This window comes from Cebus imitator, unplaced genomic scaffold (assembly GCF_001604975.1).
Source record: "Cebus imitator isolate Cc_AM_T3 unplaced genomic scaffold, Cebus_imitator-1.0 Scaffold82, whole genome shotgun sequence".
NCBI classification, from domain to species: domain Eukaryota; kingdom Metazoa; phylum Chordata; class Mammalia; order Primates; family Cebidae; genus Cebus; species Cebus imitator.
The window spans coordinates 9,675,107-9,689,478 of NW_016107397.1; the positions used below are offsets into that span (position 1 = coordinate 9,675,107).

The 14,372-nt window shown below is 45.5% G+C and overlaps 1 long non-coding RNA gene and 1 other non-coding gene across 2 annotated transcripts in view; both read left to right on the top strand.

Moving 5' to 3' along the window:
* LOC108308107 overlaps positions 1–14,372 on the top strand; it is a 91,956-nt gene that overhangs the window by 24,045 nt on the left and 53,539 nt on the right. The window lies entirely within an intron of this gene.
* LOC119472033 lies at positions 2,786–2,858 on the top strand. Its single transcript, XR_005201130.1, has one exon. It is a non-coding gene; the product is annotated as a small nucleolar RNA SNORD78 (small nucleolar RNA).

Sequence of the window (14,372 nt, forward strand, 5' to 3'; positions counted from 1 at the left end):
AAAAAAAAAAAAAAAAAAAACAAAGGAGAAGTTAATAGGTAATAAAACCAAAATCTTGCTCAGAGATTGTTTAGAAACCACTGGATGGGAGGTGGTGGTGGCTGAACTTAGAATGGAAGCTCAGCAAGATTTCTGTCCGAAGCTGCTGGAGAAAGTTGCTGGGAGCCAGTCCAGGTGCTAGAGGAGCAGAGAAGTCTCATTCCAGGTGAACTCCAGTCCAGTAGGAGACAGTGGGGTGAGCCGTCTCCAAAAGGGACAGACATGGGAGGAGCGAGGGAGAAGGTGGCAGGGAAGCTTCATGAAAGGAGACAGGCTGTCCTAGGAGGGTTCTGTGCTCAGAGGAGAGAAGTGTCAGAAAGCCTCTCCTCTCTCAGCCTCTGCCTCTCCCTTCCTTCCTGCCTTCCTCCCTCTCCCTCCCTCTTTTGCTCTCCTCTCCCCCTCCCTCCTTTTCTTCCCTCTCCCTCCCTGTCTCCCTCCTTCCCTCTCTCTCTCTCAATCTCTCCCATCCCTCTCTCTCCTCTCTCCTCTCTCCCGCCATCTCCCTCTCTTTCCTCGATTCCTCCCTCCCGCTCCCTTTCTGCTTTCTCTCCCTCCCTCCCCTCTCTTCTCTCTCCCCTCCCCTTTCTCATCTCCCCTCTCCCCCTCCCTCCATGAAAGTGGTAAACTCTAACCTAAGCTTTGCTTCTGATAAATCAAGGGTCCAGGTGTGGTTTCCAGAAACAGTCAATACAAATATTTATAGGTATTTGTTGTTTATTTGATTTAATTGCGTGAACCTCAGCCCAGGGAGCTCTGATCTGCCACAGACACCTCACCTCCCATTTCCTTGGTTGGTCGCTCCCCAGACACTATGGGATAGATATGTGTGCCTTCTTAGGACATGACAGAAACGCGAAACAGAACAGACAGGAACTCGGCCCTGTGAACAGTCAGCATGGTGGGGATTCTATTCATTCTGTGCCTCTGTAAAAAAAAAAACAACCAACATAGGCCCCAAAGAGTGTAAAGATAAGGCTTGAACACCGTCTTCTGAAGAGACTTCCCATTGCTAGCGCAGGCTCTCAGGATGGTGGTTGTGGACTACCAGCCCTCCCTACTCCATCCCTGGGGCTCCCCACTCTCCTCTCATCCTCCTCCAGCTTCCCCTCCACCCCCACCACCCTCCCACCCACCAGCACCACAGGTTTTTTTCCCACCTTAGCGCCTGGTTTAAAATTGCAGTCCTTCACTGCAAACTGTTGACGTCCTGCTAGGGACCCTACCCTTCTAGAATCATCAAGGCTGCATTCTCACAACTGACTTCGCCTGCCCTCCCCAGCAAGACGTGGAAGGAAGACAGAGGTGGTCCCAGCCCTGCAAGCCAGTGCCCCAGGCGAGGCTGCAGGGCACAGCAGAATGGGGCTTGCACTGAAGATAGGCTTTTGCGCCCTGTCTTTTTCACGCAGCAGTCACCAAGTGCTCTTTGCAAACTCAACCCTTAACGGTTTACTAGGGCAAGGCCATTTCTTTACCCCATCCCTATTATTGAGCATTTACATCATTTCCACTTTTATAGGATTTTGATCTTAAATTCTCAAAGGGAAAGAATAATGGAGTCATGATAGGCCAGGCATGATGGCTTATGCCTGTAATCCCAGAACTTTGGGAGGCTGAGGCGGGCGGATCACTTGAGGTCAGGAGTTCAAGACCATCCTGACCAACATGGAGAGACCCCATCTCTGCTAAATACAAATTTAGCTGGGCATGGTGGCACATGCCTGTAGTCCTAACTACTCGGGAGGCTGAGGCAGGAGAACCACTTGAACCCAGGAGGCGGAGGTTGCGGTGAGCCGAGATCATGCCATTGCATGCCGGCCTGGGCAACAAGAACAAAACTCCATCCCAAAAGAGAAGAGGAGAGAAGAGAAGAGAAAGGGAGGGGAGGGGAGAATGGAGTCATCATAATTAAGAATTTACAAGCTGTGTGCCCATTTTACCCTTCATGTATTATTGTGGCTTGGCATGTTCAGTGATGAACTGTTTGATTTTAATCAAAAGATACATTTCAATAGGCCATCAGTAGAAAGTCCATAGTTCTAATCTGAAACATAAAGGAAAACTGGGGAGCAAAGGGGAGATCCCAAGCCATGTGACTAGAAACCATTGGCAATATGCAGAGTGGGGTGTGGGAGAAAATTATTTTCTTAAATGTTACCTTCTCAAGCGTAACGTTATTGAGGGACAGTGGTACAGAGAGAACATCCAAGAAAAGAGATACCAGCTTGGGCCACAGGTGGCTCTAATCTGTTCTGACTTGACTCTAGATGTCTCTATCCAAGTCCCATATCTCTCTGTTAAGGTCCTATTTGTGGTGCAAGAGAATGCAAGATGACTCTTCTTAAGGTAGGGGAGACGCTGAGGGCAGAGGAAACGTGCTGTGGCTTAGTTGAACCAAGGGGGACGTTGAACTAAGTTGATAATGGCTCAAGATAAAAACTGGAATCCTATCAAAGGTCAAGACAAGGCTAGAAACAGAAAGATAATCAATGGAGGATCAGTGAGCTCAGAGGCCGGAAGGGTTCAAGCCAGGATGGCAGGCAGAGTGAGGTGTGGAAGAAGCCTGTGCTTCAGAATGAGTTCTTGGATAGGGAGGGGATCTCAGAGGTCCTTCTGAGTGGAGGAGGTGCTGTCCAGGTTGCAGGGATGAATGTGAGAGCTAAAAGGGATCTCTCGAGGCTGGCCACCTTTCCCATGGCACTGAGACTCTGTACGTTTCATCCAGTGGTGGTCTTTCTTTGTTCATACCTTCAAACTATGCTTAAGGTCCTTTCAAATGTATGACCTGAAGTGAACATGTAGACAAAGTTAACACTGAAGAACCCTGTGACAGAAAACTTTGAAAAGAGTTTACGAATGTCTAGCCTTTTAATGGAAGTCCTCATTTGTACTTCAGCTACTGGTAACGTTTTTATCCGTGAATGGTTTGCTTGGGTTGGAGAGCGAGCTTGACTACAATGTCTGGAGAAAGTTCTAAAGAAGCAAAGGACTTAGACTTCATGCTTGAAGAAATGCAGGCAGACCTGTTATCCCAAAAACTAGGGTTTTTAATGACCACACCAATCAAGCATCCAGTTTACCCCTTGAAAGGGTCTTGCCTCACCAAGGCTGGAGTGCAGTGGCTCTTTGAGGCTTACTACAGCCTCAAACTCCTGGGCTCAAATGATCCTCAGCCTCCCAGAGAACTTTGCAGACAAGCTAATGGAGTCTCGTGGTACAAGAAGATTAAACAGTGTCTCCAATTTCAATAAGTTTCTGCAATCCATCTGGAAAAAAAGATCTTAAGAGAGCTGTCAGTGATGACCTTGCCCACCTTCCTAACACCACCAGCTTAGTCTCACTCAAGTCTCTCATACACAACTAGAGAACCCTTTCCTTAGATTTAGAAAGGAATATCTTCCAGAGAAAGGATCTCCTCCTCACCTCCTCCACCTGTTCTGAATAACAAATTGAGAAGATGAAAACTAAAGACATTAAAGCCACTTTGGCTGAGCACAGTGGCTCATGCTTGTAATCCCAGCACTTTGGGAGGCCAAGGCGGGCAGATCACCTAAGATCAGAAGTTCGAGGCCAGCCTGACTAACATGGTGAAACCCTGTCTCTACTAAAAAGGCAAAACTAGCCAGGTGTAGTGGCAGGTGACCATAATCCCAGCTACTCAGGAGGCTGAGGCAGGAGAATTGCTTGAACCAGGGAGGCAGAGGTTGCAGTGAGTGGAGATCACGCCATTGAACTCCAGGCTGGGCTACAGAGTGCGGCTCCATCTCAAAAGAAGAAAGTTAAAAAAAATTTTTTTTAAATTAAAGTCACTTTGCTGACAAGCTATGACTTAGGAGAGCTAAATGTTTGTGAACAGACGGGCACAGGGAAATCCATTTGGGGAAATTATTTCCAAAGTTTACTGTCTATTTGTGGCCTTAAAATTTTTATTTTCCCAAATTATAGGAAAAGATTGATCATGGTGAGACAAAAATTTCTTTTGGGAAAGTTGTGAATAATGCGTTTGCTCCAACACGAGGCAACAGAGTGTTGTCTACTTTTGCTGGTAGGCAGGTGGAAGAAGATGAGTCAAGGATAAAGAGTGATGGTGATAATCGCTTATGCTGCTGACACGTAGTCTTAAAGATTATAATCAGCTCACTCGGGAGCCCTCGAGGGAAGAAAGATCCAAAGGTAGAATGAACACACATGATCTATAAATAGGACACATGCTTGAGAAGCAGTGATCTTATCTGGAGGCAGCCTTGCCTCTGTTACTTCATCGATTCTCCGCACGTTAATGGTGTTGCTGGAGCTTACTATTAATCTAATGACTGTGCTTTGGAATAATAATGCTTCACTCCTGCCCTGTCTCTCCTACTTGACAGACAGCTTGGATTCATCAGAGAAAGGGCCCAAGAGCTGCATCAGTCATTATTAAATAGAAATCAATAAGGTACGTTACATAAAGGAAGCCGCAAGTGTGTGATATGAGGCAGCATGTTACCTCTGAGTTCAGAAATCCATTCCTGTTTCTAAGCACCAAAATTTTAGGGGGCTCTGACCCCTGCAAATGTATGCATAAGCTTTGGCCATTAATGCTGCTAAGAGGGTGTTTTAATCCATTTTGTGCTGCTACTACAGATACCTGAGACTTAAAAATTTATAAGGAACGGAAATCTATCGGCTCATGGTTCTAGAGGCTGGGAAGTCCCAAGATCAAACGTCTGCATCTGATGAGGACTTTCTTGTTGTACCATAACATGGCAGAAGGCATCACATGGCAAAAGAGGATGAGAGAGATGGGGAGAGGGGGGTAAAATTGCTTTCATAAAAAACCCACTCACATGATAATAACATTAACTTATTTATGAAGGCAGAGCCCTCATGACATAATCACCTCTTAGAGGTCCTACCTCTCAACATGGTTGCATTGAGCATTACGTTTTCAACACATGGACTTCAGGGGACATATTCAATCCATAGCCCAGTTTTTGTGGGTCAGGAATTCATGGGTGACTTAGCTGGGTGATTCTGGCTCGTGTCTCATGGGGTTGCAGTCAAGATGCCCGCTGGGCTCCATCACCTGAAGACTCAACTGGGCCAGGAGGATCTATTTCCAAGAAGGCTCCCTCACAAGGCCAGCAAGCTGGAGTGGTTGCTGGCAAGAGACCTCAGTTCCTCACCACATCAGCCTCTCCACAGACTACTTGAGCATCCTTACAACATGGTGGCTGGCTTCGTCCAGTGGGTGAACCAAGAAAGCAAGGGAGAAACTGCAGTCTTTTATGACCTAGCCTTGGAAGCCACACTCCATCTATTTCACAATACCCTATTGCTAAACAGGTCCATCCTATCTGAAGTGGGAGCAGAGCTATGCAAAGGCAGAAATACCATGAGGGAAGGATCCTTGGGGGCCATCTTGGGGCCGCCACTGTGGTTCTCTGTGAGACTTTGCTTGATATTGTGCCCTTCCCTGGCCACCTTCTCTTCCTGGTCCTGCTTACCTACTTTCCAATTGGTTTTGCCTAGGAGCAATTTCTACCAGGGGATTTTCAATTCCACCTGAATTCTCCCCCAAGATCTACTTCTAGAGAACACAGCCTAAGACACACAACATTGATTGGCAGCCCATCCATTCTCTGATTAGCCCTCTGGCTTTCTGCTTGCATGGGAGCACTGCTGTGAGCCTCACCCTCCTTGACTGTGGCCCTGATGTGCTCATTGGGGACTTCGTTCTCTCATTTGTCTCAAAAGACATTGGCTCGGGTCCTATTAGAATAGAGCCACCACCCAGAACCAGTAATACTTTACCAAACACTCAGCTTACATTACCCCATTTAACATAACTTCCAACTCACCCTTTACAGCAGCTACTATTATTGTCTTTCTTCTACGGGAGAGGAAACTGAGATTTAGACAAATTAAGTAACTTGCACAAGTCTTCATTGCTAGCACCAGACCCATGACTTGGACCCACGTCTGGAAGGTCCAAAGCTCATGACCTCCACCTCCATTGTATCTTCTTTTTGGTCATTCTCTCCACCTGCTGCCAAGCTGTGTCTGCAGGTCCGACCCCCCAAGGACAGAAACAGATGGGGAAGGAGCTGATGTTGACCACAATTCCTGGCACGGCCGGCCATCCAGTCCTGTTTTCTCGCCCATTACTCCTGACTTCCTGCCCCTCCATACCCACAGTGGAAACTCTGGCATCCTTCTGCGCTTCCTGTCTGAACCGACCCAGAGCTGTGGTCACCCTGATCAGGGCACATAGATGGAGCGATTAACCCCACCCTTTGCCACATTGCCACCTGGGTTCAGGAAGTCAACATCCCTCATGCCACCAGGCTCCTGGCCTGGCTGTAGCAGATGGAAAGGCCTCTTCTTGGTCAAAAGATTTTGCTCTCCTGAAAATGTGCTTGAGCCTAAGCAGGTTGGCACTTGGGGTTTTTCTTTGAGGACAAGGTCTGAGGGAAGGGGAGACAGGATAATGCGGGAGCTGCTTCAGGGGGTTGTTGGGGAGTAAGCCAAGCCCTCTCCAGTAGGGCAAGTCCAGGCCCTCAGGGGGAGATTAGGGCTTAGAGAAACCAGTCCTGGGGCTGTGGAACCTTCTTGCCTGTAAAACACAATGGCTCCCAGGGCAGCACACTAATTAGCCAGTTGTTCTGCATAAATTTGCCTCTTAATTCAAGAGACTCACACGCCTTGAACGTGTCATAAAGCCAGGTTCAATTTTAGAGTTAAACTCCCAGAAAGGAATAGAACATTCCAGCTCCTCTCGTTCTCCCTCCCAGTCATTGCCCTTCTGCTTCCCAATTTCTAAAACCATGCATGAGTCAAGCAGGGGTCATGTGTGTGTGGTTTTCTAATTCAACTATAATTAACACTATCCCATGCACGGATTTTAGGCATTCTGTTCAGTGAGTTCTGATCATTGCATCCTCCCAGGTAGCCTCCACCCAAACAAAACACAGAGCAGCTCTGTCTGACAGCAATGGAGCAAGACCTATACATGTAATTTTAAAGTTTCTAGGAACCACATTTGGAAAAGTAAAAAGAAACAGGTGAAAATTATGTTAATACTATATTTTTAACCCAGTGTATTTAAAACATCATTTCAATACGAAAAGATCATAAGAAATTTTTCTCTTTTTTTGGTAACAAGTCTGAAACTTTGTACATGTTTTATACTTATAGCACATTTCAATTTGGAGGCTAATTTTAAAAAAAAAAATTTATTGCATTTTAGGTTTTGGGGTACATGTGAAGAACATGTGAGATTGTTGCATAGGTACACACATGGCAGTGTGGTTTGCTGCCTTCCTCCCCATCACTTATATTTGGCATTTCCCCCATGTTGTCCCTCCCTAACTCCCCTCTCTCCACTCTCCCTCCCCTATTTCCCCCCGACAGACCCTAGCGTGTGATGTTCCCCTCCCTGTGTCCATGTGTTCTCATTGTTCATCATCTGCCTATGAGTGAGAACATGCAGTGTTTGATTTTCTGTTCTTGTGTCAGCTTGCTGAGAATGATGGTTTCCATGTTCATCCATGTCCCTACAAAGGACATGAACTCATCCTTTTTGATGGCTGCATAATATTCCATGGTGTATATGTGCCACATTTTCCCTGTCCAGTCTATCATCGATGGGCATTTGGGTTGGTTCCAGGTCTTTGCTATTGTAAGCAGTGCCACAATGAACATTCATGTTCATGTGTCCTTATAATAGAATGATTTATAATCCTTTGGATATATACCCAGTAATGGGATTGCTGGGTCAAATGGAATTTCTATTTCTAGGTCCTTGAGGGATCGCCACACTGTCTTGCATAATGGTTGAACTAATTTACACTCCCACCAACAGTGTAAAAGTGTTCCTATTTCTCCACATCCTGTCCAGCGTCTGTTGTCTCCAGATTTTTTAATGATTGCCATTCTAACTGGCATGAGATGATATCTCAATGTAGTTTTGATTTGCATTTCTCTAATGACCAGTGATGATGAGCATTTTTTCATGTTTTTTGGCCTCATATATGTCTTCTTTTGAAAAGTNATCCTTTGCCCACTTTTGCATGGGCTTGTTTGTATTTTTTTGTAAATCTGTTTTAGTTCTTTGTAGATTCTGGATATTAGCCCTTTGTCAGATGGGTAGATTGCAAAAAGGTTTTCCCATTCTGTTGGTTGCTGATTCATTCTAATGACTGTTTCTTTTGCTGTGCAGAAGCTGTGGAGTTTGATTAGGTCCCATTTGTCTGTTTTGGTTTTTGTTGCCAATGCTTTTGGTGTTTTAATCATGAAGTCCTTGCCTATGCCTATGTCCTGAATAGTTTTGCCTAGATTTTCTTCTAGGGTTTTTATGGTGTTAGATCTTATGTTTAAGTCTTTAATCCATCTGGAGTTAATTTTAGTGTAAGGTGTCAGGAAGGGGTCCAGTTTCTGCTTTCTGCACATGGCTAACCAGTTTTCCCAGCACCATTTATTAAATAAGGAATCCTTTCCCTGTTGCTTGTTTTTGTGAGGTTTGTCAAAGATCAGATTGTTGTAGATGTGTGGCGTTGGAAGGCTAATTTTTTAACAGTTCAGGTTAGTGCTGTGGCTAGTGCCTGTAATTCTAGCACTTGGGAAGCTGAGATGGGAGGATCAGTTGAAGCCAGGAGTTTAAGACAAGCCTGAACACCACAGTGAGACTTCTTCTCTACAGAAAAAATTTTAAATGAGCCGGGGATGGTGATGCACACCTATGGTCACAGCTACCCTGGAGGCTGACGGGGGAGGATTGCTTGAGACCAGGAGTTCAAGGCTGCAGTGAGTGTAGTCATGTCACTGCAATGCAGCCTGCATGACAGAATGAGACCCTGCCTCTGAAAAACAAATAGAAAAAAGAAAAACACAATTCTACCAAAATAATAGAGTTGTGTTTAAGGGGAAATATTTCATACTGTCTCAGTTTTAAAATTTAGATAAAATTAAAAATTTATTATTTCAGTCATACCAGCCACAATTCGAGTCACATTTTATGAGGTTAGTGGCCACTGTATCAGATAGCAAAGATTAGATGCCACCATCAGCCCAGAAAGTTCTCTCTCCCTTTTTTTAGTCAATTTCCTTCTTCTCCCCAGGTGACCACTTTCTATCTTTATAGATTGCTTTGTTTGTTCTGGGCTTCATATAAATGGGTTTATGCAGCCTATACTCTTGTCTGCTGCTTTATTCAGTATAATTTTTTGTTTGTTTGCTTTAGGAAAGATCTCACTTTGTCACCCAGGCTGAAGTGCAGTGGTGCAATCATAGCTCACTGCAGCCTCAACTTCCTGGGCTCAAGAGATCCTCCTGCCTTAGCCTCCCAAGTATTTGGGACTACAGGCATACACCACAATACCTGGTTAATTTTTGTATTTTTTTGTAAAGATGGGATTTCTCTATGCTTCCCAGGCTGATCTTGAACTCCTTGGTTCAAGTGATCTGCTCCCTCAGTCTCCCAAAGTACTGAGATTACAGGCATGAGTTACTATGCCCAGTCTCAGTATAGTTTTTAAGAACCATCCATGTCAGACGGGCACAGTGGCTCATGCCTGTAATCCCAGCACTTTGGGAGGCCGAGGTGGGCAGATCATGAGGTTAAGAGATTGAGACTATCCTGGCCAACATGGTGAAACCCCTTCTCTACTAAAACTACAAAAATTAGCCAGGTGTGGTGGCATGCACCTGTAGCCCCAGTTACTCAGGAGGCTGAGGCAGGAGAATCACTTGAACCTAGGAGGCAGAGGTTGCAGTGAGCCAAGATCACGCCACTACACTCCAGCCTGGCGACATAGTGAGACTCTGTCTCAAAAAAAAAGAGCCATCCATGTCATTACTTATATCAGTAGTTCTTTTTTATTGCTGCATAGTATTCCATCTCATAAACACACCATGATGGACCCAAATGTATGATTGATACCCATTTGGGCTGTTTTCAGTCTGGGATTCTTCTGAACAAAGCTGCTATCCACATCCTAGTACATGTCATTTGATGAACTACATTTTCATTTCTCTTGTGTAAAGACCAATGGGGAATTGCCGAGTCATAAGGTAGGTGACCGTTTCACTTTGTAATCAGCAGTACTCCAGAGAGGCAGTGCCATTCCGCATTCCCAACAGCAACATGGAGCCTTCCATGTTCCCCAATCTTTGCCAGCATTTGGAACTGTTAATCTTTTAAAATTTAGCCACTCTGTCTACCATGGTGATTACGTTCATTTCCTTGATGACTCAAGACATTGGAAATCTTTTATATATTCATTGGCCGTTCTTAGATCTTCTGCGAGGGAGCCTGATCAAGTCTTTCATTCATTTCTTAGGAGTTGTTCTCTTCAGGATTAATTTGTTGGAGTTCTCTACATACTCTGGGCTAGTCCTCTATCAGTTACATATGTTGCGAATATTCTTTCCACTTTATTTTATCTTTAATTCTTTTGAAACAGGGCCTCACTCTGTTCCCTAGGTTGGAGTGCAGTGGTGCCATCACGGCTCACTGTAGCTGCAACCACCTGAGCTCAAGTGATTCTCCCACCTCAGCCTTCAAAGTAGCTGGAACTTCAGGCAAGTGCCATGACACCCAGCTACATTTTGTATTTTTTTGTAGAGATGGGGTCTCACTATGTTGTGCAGGCTGGTCTCAAACTCCTGAGATCAAGCCATCCTCCTGCCTCAGCCTCTTAAAGTTTTGGAATGACAAGCATGAGCCACTGTGCCAGCCTCTGTGGCTTATCTTCACCATGTCTTTTAAGGAGCATTTTCAAATGCCTGGATAACAGAGCAAGATGTCATCTCTTAAAGAAATTGCAATTCCCTATTCACAGTGACCCATTGTTCATCTCCAGTGCCAACATTCCCCTGCAGACAGGGGATCAAATCCAGCACCCCTATTGCAAGGCCTCTGCCTTCCAGCAGAACAGGCTCCATAGCAGTGGTGGGTCGGGGTGGGGGGTTGTGGTGTATTTTTCAGTCAACCATAGCTACTGGCTTCAACTTTTACAGCCTGTTATCCCACAAAGTAATCTCTTCCCACTCTCTAGCCTCATGAAAATGAAATGGAAGCCCTGCAAAAGCAAATAATTAGTTTGAATCTGTTTATAGCTGATCAAACTTGTTTTACTCAAAGACTGGAGTTCAAAAAGTCATTTCTCCTAACAACCAAACAGAAATACTTGCCCATCATTTAAATGTTCTGTAGCTCTCAGGGGTCTGCCATGCCTTAAATTGCTTGTTATGCAAAGTGTTCCAAGATGAAATTTGACTTGGGTGTTTGGGGACGGGCTTTAGATGGATTTATGAACCGACTCTATGTATATCGCCTCCCTGGTACTCCAGGCTCCATCTTCTCCTTGTTATCTTTTATGTGGGGCCAGGACTGGTGGTGATTTTGCCTTTGTGAATCTTGTTTCCAATGGAAACCTCACAGACACACAAAAAATTCCTCAGGTATGCATGTAGGCAGCGGTATCCTGCCAGCCTCCTGCCTCCCGGCTCTGCAGAGATTGTAATCATGTAATTACAATAACATTCTGCATCCTCATCACACATTGCATCTCAGGTTGCCAAAGGTTTCACAAACTACTATATGATCGCTTTCATTTTACAAGTGGAGAAATCAAGGCTGCAAGACACTTGTGAGATGCCATGTGAGGGAGTGCCTCCTGCCTCTCTGGGCTTGCTCCAGACACAGCCATCTCTCTGCTCAGATGGATGCAATGACGCCCAGCATTTGTTGTTTTCACATAGCGCATGTAGGTGTTGCTCTCAGCACCTTTCACACATTAACAGAGTTCACCCTCAGCTGAATGCCATGGCTCACACCTGTCATCCCAGCAGTTTGGGAGGCCGAGGCAGGCAGATCACTTGAGGTCAGGAATTCGGCATCAGCCTGGCCTACATGGTGAAACCCTGTCTGTACTAAAGATGAAAAAATTAGCTGGGCGTGGTGGTGCAGGCCTGTAATCCCAGCTACTCCGGAGGCTGAGGCAGGGGAATCACTTGAACCCAGGAGACAGAGGTTGTAGTGAGCTGAGATTGCACCACTGCACTCCAGCCTGGGTGACAGAGTGTGCCTCTATCTCAAAGAAAAAAAAAAAGTTCATCTTCAATTCAGTTACATCCCTGTGTACCAGTAGATAAAACAAGTTGCAAAAAGTCTGCGAAAATAGCCCAGGGACACAAAGCTATAATTGCCCAACAGGTTCTCCTTGCCCGCTACCTAGACAGAACCAATTTATCAAGACATGGGAATTGCAATAGAGAAAGAGTAATTCATGCAGAGCCAGTTGTTTGGGAGACCAGAGTTTTATTATTACTCAAGTCAGTCTCCCCAAGAATTCGGCGATCAGAGTTTTTAAGGATAATTTGGTGGATATGGGGCCAGTGAGTTGGGAGTTCTGACTGGCCAGGGAGGAGATAAAATCATAGGGAGTTGGCCGGGTGCGGTAGTTCACACCTGTCATTCCATCACTTTGGGAGGCTGAGACAGGCAGATCACCTGAGGTCAGGAGTTCAAGACGAGCCTGACCAACATGGAGAAACCCTGTCTCTACTAAAAATACAAAAATTAACCCAGGCATGGCGGCAGGCATCTGTAGTCCCAGCTACTCAGGAGGCTGAGGCGGAAGAACTGCTTGAACCGGGGGGGTGGAGGTTACAGAGAGCCGAGGTCGTGCCATTGCACTCCAGCCTGGGAAACAAGAGTGAAACTCTCAAAAAAAAAAAAAAAAAATCATAGGGAATTGAAGCTGCCCTCCTGCACTGAGTCAGTTCCTGGGTGGGGGCCACAAGAACAGATGACCCAGTTTATTGATCTGGGTGGTACCAGGTGATCCATCAAGTGCGGGATCTGCAAAATATCTCAAGCACTGATCTTGGGTTTTGCAATTGTGGTGTTATCCCAAGAGCAATTTGGGGAGGTTTAGAATCTTGCAGCCTCCATCTATGTGACTCCTAAACCCTAATTTCTAACCTTGTGACTGATTTGTTATTCCTACAAAGGCACTCGAGGCCCTAGGCAGGAAGGGGGTTTGTTTTAGGGAAAGGGCTGTTACCGTCTTTGTTTCACACTATAAACTAAGTTCCTCCCAAAGTTAGTTAGAACAAAGACAGCTTGGAGGTTTCCAGGCAAAAGAAAGTAAAAGAGTAGCTTTTTACCGACTGTTCTATGATCATAAGTACACTAAGGCCTAAAAGTGAGGGTGAATGTGAAACCAGTTATGTGACTGGTCATTTGTAACCAAAGGATGTTGAGAGGAACTGCCGTGGGGGATGATGGCCATAAAAGCCGGCTGCACATTTACTCCGTTTTAAAATAAGTACACGATTTCACACGTGCGACCTAAATCTGTATGCAAAGCGGAATCAACGCCACAAGCGAAAGAGAAAAAAAAAATGCCTGGACTTCCTCTTGTCTTAGACTTCATCCTCTAAGGATTTTTCTGTAAGGCCAAGTAAAATTACAAGGTTGGTTTTTTTTTTTTTTTTTTGCATTGAAGTCACAAAATTATGGTGGCATAAAGGGCACACGAAAGGCCAGTGACCATTGCCTCAAATTAACATTTGTTAATACCAGAGAAAGAAATGCTGCAGAGGAAGCTGCCAACTACAGGCGATTTCTCCACCTCAGCCCCGTCCAACTGCAAAGAGAAGTAAGGATTCCAGGGACCTTGGCAACCTTGGGAACAGGTGCCGGAATGAGACTGAGAGACCCTGACCCAACCCTTCCTCCTGGAAATTCCTCATGCATGAAATTGTCAGGTTGGAAATGTCTCTGAGACTTTGCTTCTGACCACCTAGAAAACCTTCAATGTCCTTCCTTTATTTGATTGCATTCAACAAATATTTGAAAACCTCCAGTGTACCAGCCTCAGGGCAAGGGCATGTGATGGTGAAAACAACGGACACTGGCCCTAATCTCACAGAGCTTGTGGCCTGGTGGGGAGGTGGCCCCTGAGAATGGAAGTGTAACCTGCATGAGAAGCGTGGAGCTGGTCAATGACAATGCTGGCTACAGAGGCTCAAACCAGAAGGGGGTTATTTTTCTCACCTAACCAGAAAGTTCGAGTCTTAGCTCCTCCCTGTGTTGAATCAGCCACTTGGTAACATCGAAACCCACATTTCCCTCAAGATCAGAGTGATGGCTGTAGCTCCATCCCCTGTGTTCTCATTCTAAGCAGAAAAGGGAGGACAGAGGGTGCCAGCCACACTGTTCCCTCTTAACAGGAAAGCAAGCATTTTTTCAGAGCCTTCCACTGTGGCCCAGGGCCACCCAGCTGTAAGACAGGTTGGGAGAGCCAGTATTTAGCTAAGCATATGGCCACCTCAAACAAAACCAGATT